We start from the raw sequence: 14439 nt of genomic DNA on the forward strand, positions 1-14439 counted from the left end.
TATCTCGGAGGGATAAATACTATCATACGATGACCACAGTTGTAGCAAACCAGAAGAGTTGTCGTCGTTATCACTTATATTTCCATCAATTCTCTCTTGGTACAAGTTAAAGTTCCCTTCTGAATCCAACGTTGCTCTGTATATGTAAACAACATTATCTCCTTGCTGAGGTTGTCTCTGGTGTTCGTAAAGTGTAGATTCATAAGTACCAGAAAAATATAGGGAAAAAAGGGAATATGTCCTGGTTTCACTAATCGGTTTGGAGATCTATCCCATGACGGCAAATATTAAGAAATATATCCTACCCGTTAGAAATTCACGTTAAATAGTCAAGATGCAACTCGTGTGGTTTTCACGTGTTACCAAAATACTATTAAGCCCTCTTCATTATAAGGACTTTCTGATCTAATTTTCCCAATCACCGCCTCTCTATTTTTCCACTCCAAAATTTCTGAAAGTTCTTACCAAGCTCTCTCTAAAACCACTTCAGTCTAGGATTACACGAGATATGGGTGATGGTGGATGGTTCTGGTGGATTTTTAAGTAAACAAAAAAGATGTAGGATGTTATTAATTCATGATGCTACGAGGAAAATTGTCACTGATATTGATGTTGTTTGAGACTTGCAAAGACATAACAACTCTTTATGGATTCGGGATTTAGGATTTTCCTAGTTAGTTTGTATAGGGAGTTGAAACTAGGATATTTAGTTTTGTCACTTCTATTGAATATCTAATATTCATTGATTGGGAATATTCATAATAACGAAATTAACGTTTTTGTAATTTATATGTTTGTAACTTGCAGTTGATGATAATTACTTATAAAATCGGTTTAGAGGTACTCATTGACTCCGTAGAACTTTAATTGTATGAGTTTGATTACATTAATTTGAATCTTTAGGGATTTAGGATTAAATTAAGGTTCATCATCAGTAAGGGTAATGACAATTATCAATAAGGGTAATGATAATACTGTTTGGATTCTTATCATCTCTGACGTGAAGATGGAATCATGTCTTACTTTAGGATGCATACAGAGCTTTCAAGCTGCTGCCATGGCTACAGGTTGAAGAAAATGGAGATGAATTGATAAGGGTGAATATGTAAATTCATTATGCCTTGATATCTCATTAGGAGATATTTTGACCAGTCAACCCACGAGTTTGATTATTTAACAGTTGATTCTAACGGGTGGGACATATTTCTTAATATTTACCGTCATGGGATAGATCCCCAAACGAATTAGTGAAACTGGGATATATTCCCAAATTTCCCAAAAATAATATAAGTCACCGCTGGTGTCTAAATTTAGCCACATTGGACAGTTTGGACTGGTTACTCCATCCCCATATGTAATCATAAAGGTGAATTGTTGGCCAGGCCTGAATATAGTGAATCCACCTTCTCCCGGATTAATCGACAACTTATACTCGCCAGAACCGGGGTTGAACAAAGAAACACTGGACACTAGATCAACATCACCTTTTAACACTTGGCCGCCGAGAATAGTGTCAGTCGGATAATCAAAACTTTCCCATATAATTTGAGATTCTGAATTATATAAAACGAAGTTACCATTGTCATGCATCTTTGCGTATGACACCGGCTGAATATGCCTATGCACGTCTATTAGTGGTTTATCTTTATTATCTTCCCGCAGTACAAAATTCCCTTCTTCGGTGATGATAAGCGAATACAAGTTGGATAACGGAGGATCATCACGATTAGCAGTCCAAACTAGTGTTTTGTGTGGTGAGTTAACGAACCATATACCGACGACATACTGATGAATACAGTTGGTTGTTGAAGAACTTGTACATGGTAACGGGTAGAAACCAAAAGCAATGGTACCTGAATCAGAAAGCCAATAACTAGTACCGTTAGGAGAAATAGATGAACCTCTTCTTATTCTGTTGCTGATGAAATGATCGTTCGATGATTCGACACCTATGAATGAAACTAGTAGTAGTAATAAAGATAACGTGAAGATAAACTGTTGAACGTGAAGCTTCATTGTTTTGATGAAAGTATATAAGCTTTGGGACGAGAGTATTTGAGATCAGAAGTTTGTGTTAGCAAAGATTATATATAGACATCAGTTTTCTTATATAGGCTCAAAGCAAACCAACTAAGACTAGGAATCGAATTAGAAAATTAATATACTGGCGGTTGGTAAAATGCTATTTTTGGAAAGTTGAGGGTGTTCCGATTCCAAGCCAAACTCACAAAAAGTGCTAACCAGTTCGCCAAAACAAAATCGATTCCGGGTCAGCGACTCACCGGTTAATTTTTTTTTACCAAAACTAGGGAACGGGGTGAATCAGTGGGTAATTTTGTAGAGCACGAATAGTCATTATTGCGTTTTCGGGCTTGTTGAATCGATTCGGGCTTGTAGACAAGTGATTGCTTTTGGATGGCGAGGCCTGGCTAGCCTAGCAGGCCTATCTGTATAGAGGGACCACTCGTGACAACAGTACCCATCTTACAGTAAAATTGCCCTAGAAATGTAGGTGTAGGCTGTAGCACTGGTTCAGTTTTATACTTATGTTTCAATTTGATTGGGTTTCATAAGTGTGAAGGGGATTGATTCTCTTTTGACTGACAATTTTCGTTTATCTTTTGGTTGATAGCAGAATGGTGAATACATGGAAAGATTCAGTTAGAGCTCTAGTGAACACGACACGGTGGGTTATGTTCTGTGTTAGGTTGCTGATATGTTGAACGGAAGGGCATATGTAGTCTCAGAGCAGAGCTTAAGGTCGCTTGCATCGAATAGGTAACCTTTGGAGTGCTTTTACTTTTTCGAAGAGCTTTGAAGAGCTCCAGTAAATATAGAAGCAAACATCAAAGTTGTAGCTTGTGAAATAATTTAGTCCAGCCTAGTTAAAAGAAACATGATGTATATTGATGTAGTGAGTGTCATCTCATCGAAAACAAAACTAGAAAAATATAGAAGCACGCTTGCATAGATATATATCAATGGTCATTTCCGCAATTTTCTGTATCAGCGTTCTTACTTGGCTGCAGCAAATTAATTTTTCTTGTTTTTGTTTGAGCGAAAGTCTACTTTTCCAGATGTATTTTCTACCGAGTAGCGGGCAGTTGAGAGAGGTTTTGAACTCTTGAGTTAGTTAATGAAATACAGAAAATACTATACTGAAGCGTATTGCGGAACTGATTTTGGAAACTAGTGAAGAGGAAATTATCCCCACAAAAGGACCATCCTATAGACCATAGTTTTTGTGAATATTGTATAACTACGTCTCCTTCTTTATTTATGATCTGTTCTTTTGAATGTGGCCATGTTTTGGATCACCATGTGCTTCTCTATCATCTGGTTTTGTCTCAGTTCAATTACGCTTTGTGTTACCAATGTAGTGGTATGTATTACGTTGCTGCAGCGTATTAGTCTGTAAAAGAGATCTGATGGCAAAAGCATTTAGAGATCTCCGCATAACTCAGGAAAAAAAAAGAGTAGTTTCTGATGCATATTTTACATGTTTGACGGGACAATGTAATTAGCTAGACACCACTTATGGTCTTTTCTAAGTAACTACTGAGCTGACCTGGTAAGTCATGGTCCTGACCTAGTAGTTTCTCGAGAAATGCTCCCTCAAATAGGAAAAACTAGTTGTATAACTCACTAAGACAAAATTTGCATATCATTTTTTAATTTCTTACCGTTTTTTTGTCTTCTTGGTGAGTCCATGTGAAGAAGCTATTTCTCCTTGTCAGTCTTGTGCACTTGTTAAAGGTATTAAGTGCCAAAGATAAGCTGTTGAACATTTCTAGTCACTTGATTAATCTTTTAATTGTTCTTGAATTGATTTATTTAATTTTGTTTGAGCTTCAATTTTAATTCAAGTTGGTCCTTTTATAATGCACAGTTGGTTTGCTTGGTAGGTGTAGATTTATATGAAGAGCTTGAAGCTGATTCTTACAATGTATCTGCAAAGAAAAGAAAGCTGCTACTACGCCACATGCAACTCCAAGCAGAGGCACCTGCTATGGGAATAACCCTACAGAGAAAGTACACAGGACATGAAAACACACGGTTTTTGCATAAAAAGAATAAAAGCAAGCAACTTGGTGGTGACTATCACTACACCAAAACCAGGATTTTGTAACAGTGCAACCTGTCACAGTTTATTTTTCAGTCACGGATACACCTGTGATAAATCCTGCAACAGTTATAACTGTTATTAAATTTTGTATTCGTGATAATAATTAGGAATATTAAATTCTTTTATTAGTCACAATAATATTTGTTGACAATTTTACAGACAATCACAATTATAATTCAAAGTGATGATTCCACCCAAATATTTCACCACATCTAAAACAACCCCAAAATTATAACACTTTGAATTTTACTTGTCACTAATTTTCCCACATTTGTACAAACTAATAATTATATTTCATTTCTATAAATCAAAATACATTTTTCTTTTTCTTTTTAATTTTCTTAATATTAGAAAACAGGATCAAGACCAAGTCAAGAATTCATGACTTTATAGAAATTTGACTTTGACATATATGCTTCTTCCGAAGACGGTGAAAATTACCAGACTACCCTTATCGGAAATAAGTGCAATAAAAATTCTGAAGATTCTGAAAATGACCAGACTACCCTTATCGGAAATAAGTAAAGTAAATATTACAGCATGTTAAAATGACAATATTACCCTTAATGGAAAAAAGTACAACAAAATATTATGCAGACTGTGAAAATGACCAGACTACCTTTATCAGAAATAAGTGAAGTAAATATTACAGACTGTGAAAAAACCATATTACCCTTAATGGAAATTAGTGCAATACATATTATGGAAACTGTGAAAATGACCAGAATACCCTTATCGGAAATAAGTAAAGTAGATATTACAGACTGTGAAAATAACCATACAACCCTTATAAGAAATAACTAAAAAAAATTACATACTGTGAAAATGACCATTTTACCCTTCCGGAAATAAATGCAATAAATATTATGGAGACTGTGAAAATGACCAGACTACCCTTATCGGAAATAAGTAAAGAAAATATTACACATTTTGAAAACGACCATATTACTCTTACTATAAAAATGACCATATTACCCTTACTATAAATAAGTGCATAAAGATCATGTAGACTAGGAAAATGACCAAACTACCCTTATCAGAAATAAGTAAAGTAAATATTACTTACAATGAAAATGACTATTTTACCCTTACTGGAAATAAGTGTAATAAATATTCTGGAGACTATGAAAATGACCAGACTACCCTTATCAGAAATAAGTAAAGTAAATATTACAGACTGTGAAAATGACCATATTACCCTTACTGGAAATAAATGCAATAAATATCATGGAGACTATGAAAATGACCAAACTACCCATATCAAAAATAAGTAAAGTAAATAATACAGACTGAAAATGATCATATTACCCTTACTGGAAATAACTGCAATAAATATCGTCGAGGCTATGAAAATTACCAAACTACCCTTATCAAAAATAAGTATATTAAATATTACAGACTATGAAAATGACCACTTTACCTTTATTGGAAACATATGCAATAAATATTACGGAGACTGTGAAAATGACCAGACTACCTTTATTGGAAATAAGCAAAGTAAATATTACAGACTGTGAAAATGACCATATTACCCTTACTGGAAATTAGTGCAACAAGTATTATTGAGAGTGTGCAAATGACCAGACAACCCTTATTAAAAATTAGTAAAGTTAATATTTCAGACTATGACAATGACCATATTACCCTTACTAGAAATTAATTCAATAAACATCATGGAGACTATAAAATGACCAAACTTCCCTTATCAAAAATAAGTCAAGTAAATATTATATTCTGTAAAAGTGACCATTTTACCCTTTTTGGAAATAAGGTTAATAAATGTTATGGAGACTGTGAAAATGACCAAACTACCCTATCGGAAATAAGTAAAGTAAATATTACATACTATGAAAATGATCATATAACCCTTAATGAAAATTAATGCAATAAATATTATGGAGACTGTGAAAATGACCAGACTGTAATATATACTTTACTCATATCTGAAAAGGGTGGTCTGGTCATTTTCACCATCTCCATAATATTTATCGCACTTATTTCCAGTAAGGGTAGTATGGTCATTTTCACTGTCTATAATATCCACTTTACTTATTTCTGATAAGGATAGTCTGGTCATTTTGACAGTCTCCATAATATTTATTGCACTTATTTCCAGTAAGGGTAAAATAGTCATTTTCTCAGTCTGTGATATTTACTTTACTTATTTTTTATAAGGGTAGTCTGATCATTTTCACAGTCTCCATAATATTTATTTCACTAATTTCCAGTAAGGGTAGTATGGTCATTTTCACCGTCTGTGTGATATTTATTGCACTTGTTTCCAATAAGGGTAGTTTGGTCATTTTGTTAGTCTCCATAACATTTATTGCACTTATTTCTCCTAAGGGTAAAATGGTCATTTTAGCATACTATAATATTTACTTTACTCATATTCGATAAGGGTGGTCTGGTCATTTTCACAGTCTTCATAATATTTATTGCACTTATTTCCGGTATGGGTAAAATAGTCATTTTCACAATCTATAATATTTACTTAACGTATTTCCGATAAGGGTAGTCTGGTCATTTTCTTTGTCACCTTGATATTTATTGCACTAATTTCTAGTAAGGGTAATTTGGTCATTTTCACTGTCAGTGATATTTACTTTACTTATTTCTGAAAAGTGTAGTCTGGTCATTTTCACAGTCTCAATAACATTTGTTGCACTTATTTCCTCTAAGGGTAAAATGGTCATTTTCGCAGACTGTAGTATATACTTTACACATATCCGAAAAAGGTGGTCTGGTCATTTTCACAGTCTTCATAATATTTATTGCACTTATTTCCAGTAAGGGTAGTATGGTCATTTTTAGTGTCTATAATATTCACTTTACTTATTTCCCATAAGGATAGTCTGATCATTTTGACAGTCTCCATGATATTTATTGTACTTATTTCCAGTAAGGATAAAATAATCATTTTCATAGTCTATAATATTTACTTTATTTATTTTTATAAGAGTAATCTGGTCATTTTCACAGTCTCCATAATATTTATTCAACTAACTGTGACGTTGATATTTGAAATTTTATACAAGCACAACATGTCAACATGAAGAATATAAAAGTTTACATTTTGTGTCGTATGCTAATTGAATGTAATGATGATGCATCGGATATAAGTGTAGTTGTTTTTCAATTAGATATACGTAAGTTACAAAGTATCCAGCCGAGTTATGATACGAAAACAACAAGATTATTTAACAACAATTTTACTAAAACCACATAGACTTTCCTATAATTACCAAATATACGACACCTAATTAATTAACGACATCTAATGCTGACCTTATTGAACGAACACAAAGAAAGGAAAAACAGTTGAACTGAATTACATTACACGACAGTAAGAATTGGTGTTTTCATCACTAAACATCGTAGTGAAGGCATCCTTGGGTGGTGGAGTTCTTCCATCTTCCACCGGACCCATCTTTTAGGACGCCGGAGTTGGACGTCGCCATTCCCATCAATATAATAGTTCGGCATTAATTCACCACGTTTTTCATTAACACAATCTTTCTTTTTACCCTTTTTTCCTCCGAAGCAGGAAAAAATGTTCTTCATATATACTTCCTAACTCTAAGGAAGAAAGATACAGTGAGTAAAGAAAAGAAGGAGATTCAGTGAGTAGAGAAAAGAAGCGGAAGGATAATTGTTTTCAAAAACAAAGAATAAGTGAGTAGAGAAAGTAAAGGAAGAAGAAGGGATATATAATTCCCAAGGACAATATAGTCATATGATGTTCTTGGTTTTCTAGTTTAACGGAAATAACAATATTCCTTTTACTTTCACCTCCCATTGAATGGGTGATTTCATGGAAAAAAACAACAAAAGAATCTATGTAGGCACCGCTAGTACTTCTTTCTCGCACCATGGACATTTCTTCCAAACCATATCTTGACAAAGCTCGTGAAGCCATGGACAAATTTGATCAATCTCATGATCCTGATAAAGTATAATAAGACAATAACAAACAGTGTTACGAAGAAAAAGAAGATGTTGCATCTATACTTGGTGGCCACAGATAGTTTCATATTTGTTTTATTATTATTAGTACCACCATATTGTGTGATAATTTGTCTAACATGCGAGTGCCTGTGGTTGATATGACGCAATATGAGCACGTCGGCTACCTAGCTATCTTATGATTTTCTGTGCCTCGTGTACTAGGAGGTACAACGCTTGCTTGGTATCGTAATCGTACTGCCACCAGGTGTATGAGTTCTTTGAGACTACAAAAGTGAAAAATATATAAACCGCCCATTCACTTAGGAGTGGGCCCGCCTCCCTAACAAAACAAGAGGACTGGTTTGAGCCCACCACCATGTGGACCTGTTATACAGTTGCCGCGACATGTATTCCGTATTTTCTGCTTTGAAAATTAGGGAGAGACCCAAAAAAAAATAATATTCTCGTTCTCAGGCCCACAATTAATTTTGTATACCGTGACACCCATAATTATATGAAATTATTATATGAATCAATACATAACTGGTTATGCATACTATCTTTTCAGGCATAACTCGTTATGCATACTATTTTTTTCAGGGGTATAATTGGCAGCCCAACTTGGACATAACATATCTAAAAATCCGCGCCTTAGAATTTTACAAATTTTATATCGTTGGAAATCTTTTTAAAAGAGCTACGCAACGAGTACAAACAAGAATATCAAATTTTTGTTTTTATCGAAAAAATCGGAGGTGATCCTCATTTTAGGGAATTTTTTTGAAAACTTGATACTTAACCATTATGCAGTCACCAAAAACGATGCATAACACATTCTGCAGACGCATAACGAATTATGCAACCGTTTTTTCGACTGGCATAACGAATTATGCAACCGTTTTTTCGACTGCATAACAAGTTATGTATCTGCATAACAAAGTTATGCATCTATAACAAGTTATGTAACCATTGTTTTGGTTGATTTTAGCCGTACATATAAAAAATTGATGCATAATGCAGTATGCATCCATATTTACGGATGCATATCAGGTTATGCATCTATTTTCTCGATGCATAATGCATTATGTAGCCATATTTTCTGACGCATAACAGGGTATGCAGGTTTTCTGGACTGCATAACAAGTTATGCAACAAATTTTGTAGATGCATAACAGATTATGCATCCATTTTCACGATGCATAACATGTTATGCAGATATTATTTTAGGTGCATGACAAGTTATACAATCTTTGTTTTTGTTGGTTTCAATAGTAACAAAAAAGTTGTTGCATAACGTGTTATGCAATCGTTTTCTGAATTGCATAACAAGTTATGCAACAAACTTTGTTGATGCATAACAGGTTATGCATTCTTTTGTATCTTCTTGACCAATTCCAACACCACCATAGCCTTCCCTGTATCACACAGTATCTTAACACCAGCCTTGCACCTATAATACCCATTACAACCTAGCCTTCCATGTATCACACAGTATCTTATCACCAGCCTTGCACCCATAACACCCAGTACACCAGATAAGAATTGCGATAAATTGCAAGCCTGGAAAAAGTAGACAAACATGTATAGATCCTTACTGGATTTTGGATGATTAGGAATAGCCATATACGTATGGTAATAAACAAATACTTGGTGGATGTAGTGCATTAGTGAAAACTGAAATGCTATGACACAGGTTCAGCAAAGTATCGTATTGCAAACGGAATCAACGAATCACCACGGAATAAAGAAAAGAACCTATGAGTAACTTATATATGTGTTTATCCCCAAATTATTGGCATCTAAAATCAAAGATCACAACAGATTGACAAAACATGGAATATAACAGAGCAAATTAGTTAGGTTAAAAGTTAGGGAATACCCATAAACAGTCACCCACTCTTCTTTATCCAATTTTTTCTTTTGCATTTTCTTCTTTTTAGAACACAAGAAGACAACCAAGCTCCTACAATCTATTGGAAGTCTTACTTGCTCCAGCTGCTTCGCACTTTCTCTTGACTTTGCATCATCAGCAAAAAGTGTAACCTCCTTCATTGCACACATTTCGCCACTTTCTCTGTAATAGAAACAACATAAAATAAAAGGGGAGTTTCCATAAGTTCCAACAACAACACGTGATCACTTGAGGCTGACTATTTAAAAAGAGAACAAAATTACAAATTGCTTGCACAGGGAACCCTATACATTGACTGAGAATAACAATATAGTACATGGGGAAGGCTAAAATGATGCATGTTAATATAAATTTCTGTACTAGACTAGCTTTCAAGGCTAAATTCAGGCATAATCACACAGAAATATCAGTACACAGAAATATAAATTTCTGTACTAGACTAGCTTTGGGTGTACCTATTGAATCCAACATAAACATGTCCAAATGTGCCTCTGCCTAGTAGCTTTACCTTCTTCCGGCGCGATCCAGGGAGTACCAAAGTCTCTGCCCTTCCAGGACTTCGCGGAAATGAAGAAGATCCTGCAGCTGAGCTTGACGGAGATTTTCTGACTCCAACAACAACTCTGGCCCTTGTTTTGAACCACCAACATCACCAGTAGGAGCACCACTGCAACAAAAGCGCCACCAGAACTCTAGACTTGTCTCCATTTGCTCCACCAGTCACTTCCCTGCAACTGAGTTCAATTGATACCCACACAACACACATCACCTGAGTCTCCATCATTGAAAAGCATCAACACCACATGCCATTCATTCACCACCAAAGCTCATTTCCTGTAACTTGCATCTTCTCTGCAATCACAACAACTAGTATCAGCAAATTCTTGTTCTTCTCGGAATCAGCAAACCCATCCTTCTTAGCATCTAGTTCTTCAAACTCAACTTCATATCCACCAGAACTCGAGCTCAGAAATCCCTGTTTTGATATCTCGAAACCAATCAATCACCGCAACATCAACCTATTACTCCTTGTTCTTCCATTATAATCTGAGCTTCTAAAAGTCTTCAATTCATCACATCGAGCATCATAACAGACTCAAATCCATTTCAAATTCACACCACAAAATTAAACCTCTCACACCCATTTCTACTTCAATAAACAACAAACACATGGACATTTGATCAATTAGAATCGATTCTACACAAAATATCAATCATTTACGAAACCCTAAATTAGCTTACCTTTTTCTTCTTCTTCAAGATCTCAATCAAGTTCAGCACCATCACCTTCACCCTCGATTCATCAATCTACTAAACTTCCTAGAGATTATTCACAGAAAATCAAACTCAATTCCTTTGAATTAAGGTCCACAGAGAGACAAGAAGAAGAACAGTAGAAAATGAGAGAAAGAACAGAAAAATAGAATATTAGAAAATATGGGTTTGTGAAGAATTTAGTCGATGATAATGGGTGCACGCGTGAAGTTTCACGCCCGTGGGTTTCATAGTGGCCAAAATCTAGAAAGTGGGTGTGGTAGTACTTTCACTTAAAACAACTTGATTTCAAGTGTGTAAGTTAAGCAATTTCAGAATTGTCAAGGGATGATTCCAACAAGCTGCGAGCTGATCGCACACTGGAAGATATTGGCAGCATCCTATTATTGCTTCTTGTGAATGGTATATATGGCCTGAGATGGAGACTCTTACTTCTAATATGATTTCGCGAACAGCTTTTGGAAGGAAAGAAACTCTTTGAGCTCCAAAACTAGCTATTGGAAGTATATACATCCCAGATTTCAGGTGTAAAATTAAACTTTAAACATTAAAAGTTACACTTTTCAAAGTTCCAACTGCCTAGCTATACAGCGAGACATAGTAACTATAAGCCACAAACTACTAATGTCCAGTGCTATCACTACAAGATGATTATTAGTCACTATTTGGCATAACTACATTAATGAACCAAGATCCTACTTATGAGAACTCAATGAAGGATTCTAGGTAACTTCCAAAGAAGCTGATTGCCGGATATTTCTTCATCTACAATGAAGTTTGATCGCCGGAAGAAGTTGGCAGAGTGCAGCTTGGAAAGACGGTTAAAGAAAATACTCTGTATAAAATATTTGCAAGCCACAGTATATAAATATCTCTGAACCTGTCGCACCCAACAGCCATTTCAACCAAACTGATGAAATCCAGAGATTTGGCACGAGCATACGGTTTCCCTTGTCAGTGGCATTCAACAAGATAGCTTTGAGATAAAGCATAGCAGCATCATAATATTTTTGAACAGATGCAAGTAAATACAATCAGAGACAGATGCCACAAGTGAAACATAAGATAGCAGAGGAAGCAGAATCCATAAAGTACCTGTGACGAATCAGCTACTCATACTAGAGCTGCCAAAGCTCCCTCCTGCACCATTTGCTTTCCATTCTACATTGCAGACATCAACTGACCTTACTATTACACCATTCCATGAAAAAGAAAAACACGAGAGAGTTGGGAACTGTTTATAACTTTATATAGCATACTCGTAGAGGACAAGCAGTTTCATCATTATTCCACCTACACAAGTGTTAAAATATCTGTGGTGCAATTCTTTTGAATGCCAGAGTTGGTATAGAAAAAAATGAGCAAATCAGAAGGTAGAAAAAACCTGGCACTCGTACATGTTTTGTGGGTAGGCTAGCTAGAACTGGCTTGGGAAATGGCCACAAATCAGTGAATTTACATCATGTGATTCATTTCAGCAAACCACAAGGTTCCCTATGAGGTACTGGTAAAACAAACCTGAGGTACTAGCAATACCGAACACTGTAAAAAAAAAAAAAGCGAAATATACGTGTTAGAGTTAAAATATGCATTACCTTTCCAAGTACAATTCAAATCATCATCTTGCTCTCCTTAGCCATTCATACACCTGTGAAGCACATATAAGTAAGCACAACAAATTAATCTAATGAAAAAAATGAAATAATTAATTAATCAAATCTTCTGTACCAGATGAACTAAATCAATCACTCCTAAAGTGGTGACCAATTTGCTTGTCAACCCAATCATGGTCTCAGAATTAACAGCTCTCCTGCTTTGATAGTATTCATTAAATGCATTTGTATTAAGCTGCACAACAAATCAAAAGTTATTCTGAAACATGCTTGCATCCTAGAATGAATAAAGATTTAGGAGAAAGAAAAATGAAGCGAGAGAGGGTACCTGATATTAATTCGTGAAGGAAAACCTCCATCTATACAACCGAAGACAACATCAAACCATTGATGATGTTGAACATTGGCGATCGCAATTAAATCGGAGGATTAAGAGATGCTAAGAAACCATCAATCAAACCCTAACCTTTGAATTCAAAATGAACTCATACTCAAATTTCTCCATCAATTTTGAAAGTACTGGAACAGTGATATGAAACTTAAACATTAAGATCGAGGGTTTCAGATTTTTCCTGTGGGATTCCTGGAGAAGGGAACGAGAGGAGAGAGAAAAAGAAAATAATATTGAATCTAGGTTTGAACCACCGCTTAAATATAGTACCTAGGTGATCCAGTGATAAACATTAAGATCACACGTTTTTGTGGTCTATTAACACTGTTACCAGTTTGGGTAGAAACTATTAAGGTAAAGCCCAGAATAGACCACAGTGTTGTGTGACCTATTATTGGTGATATTTGTAGTGCCGGATACAATTCATATAAGAGATTAAGCAAATCCATAATTCATAGTTTAATACATCCAACAGCGTTTAGCTAACTAAAGAAACAATACATAATGCTGATTTTCAACAAAACAAAGTAAAAATTCATAAAAACTTGATGTCAGATCACACTATCACATAATGCAACAATATGCATTTGCATTTTCATCGCTAAAGATATCCAATCCATCATTAGGAGTTGGAATTCTTGGTTGATCCACACCTACCCATTTCTCTGGCGGTTTAAGTTGAACTTTTCCTTTTTCATCAATATAGTAATTCTTCATTAACTTAGCTTTCTTCTCAGCTTTCTTGTCATCTTTCTTTCCACCATCATCTTTTTCCTTACCTTTTCCGAGACACATACTAACAAACTTCATGATTCCCAAGCTAAAGCAACGGAGAGAGTGAGTAAATAAAGCAGTAGAAGAAGAAGAAATACACTCGTACAATTAACGGAAAATGGGTAATTTGTCCAAATATTTTTAAATCACGGTTTAAATGGACGAGTAAAAAATAGTTTGGGTGAGGCCAAAAAAAAATAGCAAGGATGAAACTGGATTCATCCTATCTTAAATTTAAAAAATAGCAAGGATGAAACTGGATACATCCTGTGTAAATTAAAAATAAGAAAAAATATTTGAAAATGGGCACGATGAAACTGGTTACATCCTGCCTATTTTTACATTTTTATCCATTTAAACAGTATGAAAATCTAACTGTCCATTTCATCCAGGAATTGTT

At 35.0% G+C, this 14439-nt stretch overlaps 1 long non-coding RNA gene across 5 annotated transcripts; it reads right to left on the reverse strand.

The window, feature by feature from the left end:
- Positions 1–9387: 9387 nt before the first annotated feature.
- LOC113348284 lies at positions 9388–13668 on the reverse strand. 5 transcript variants are annotated; one of them, XR_003359557.1, is made up of 8 exons: positions 13203–13666; positions 12990–13109; positions 12857–12909; positions 12357–12449; positions 11229–11306; positions 10495–11133; positions 9954–10148; positions 9388–9634 (listed from the first exon to the last, which is right to left on the reverse strand). It is a non-coding gene; the product is annotated as an uncharacterized LOC113348284 (long non-coding RNA). The 5 variants fall into 5 exon arrangements; XR_003359560.1 differs by lacking the exon at positions 9388–9634 and having other exon boundaries at positions 9817–10148; positions 10495–11136; positions 13203–13668; XR_003359559.1 differs by lacking the exon at positions 9388–9634 and having other exon boundaries at positions 9817–10148; positions 10442–11133; positions 13203–13667.
- Positions 13669–14439: the final 771 nt, after the last annotated feature.

This window comes from Papaver somniferum, chromosome 2 (assembly GCF_003573695.1).
Source record: "Papaver somniferum cultivar HN1 chromosome 2, ASM357369v1, whole genome shotgun sequence".
Classification (NCBI taxonomy): Eukaryota; Viridiplantae; Streptophyta; class Magnoliopsida; order Ranunculales; family Papaveraceae; genus Papaver; species Papaver somniferum.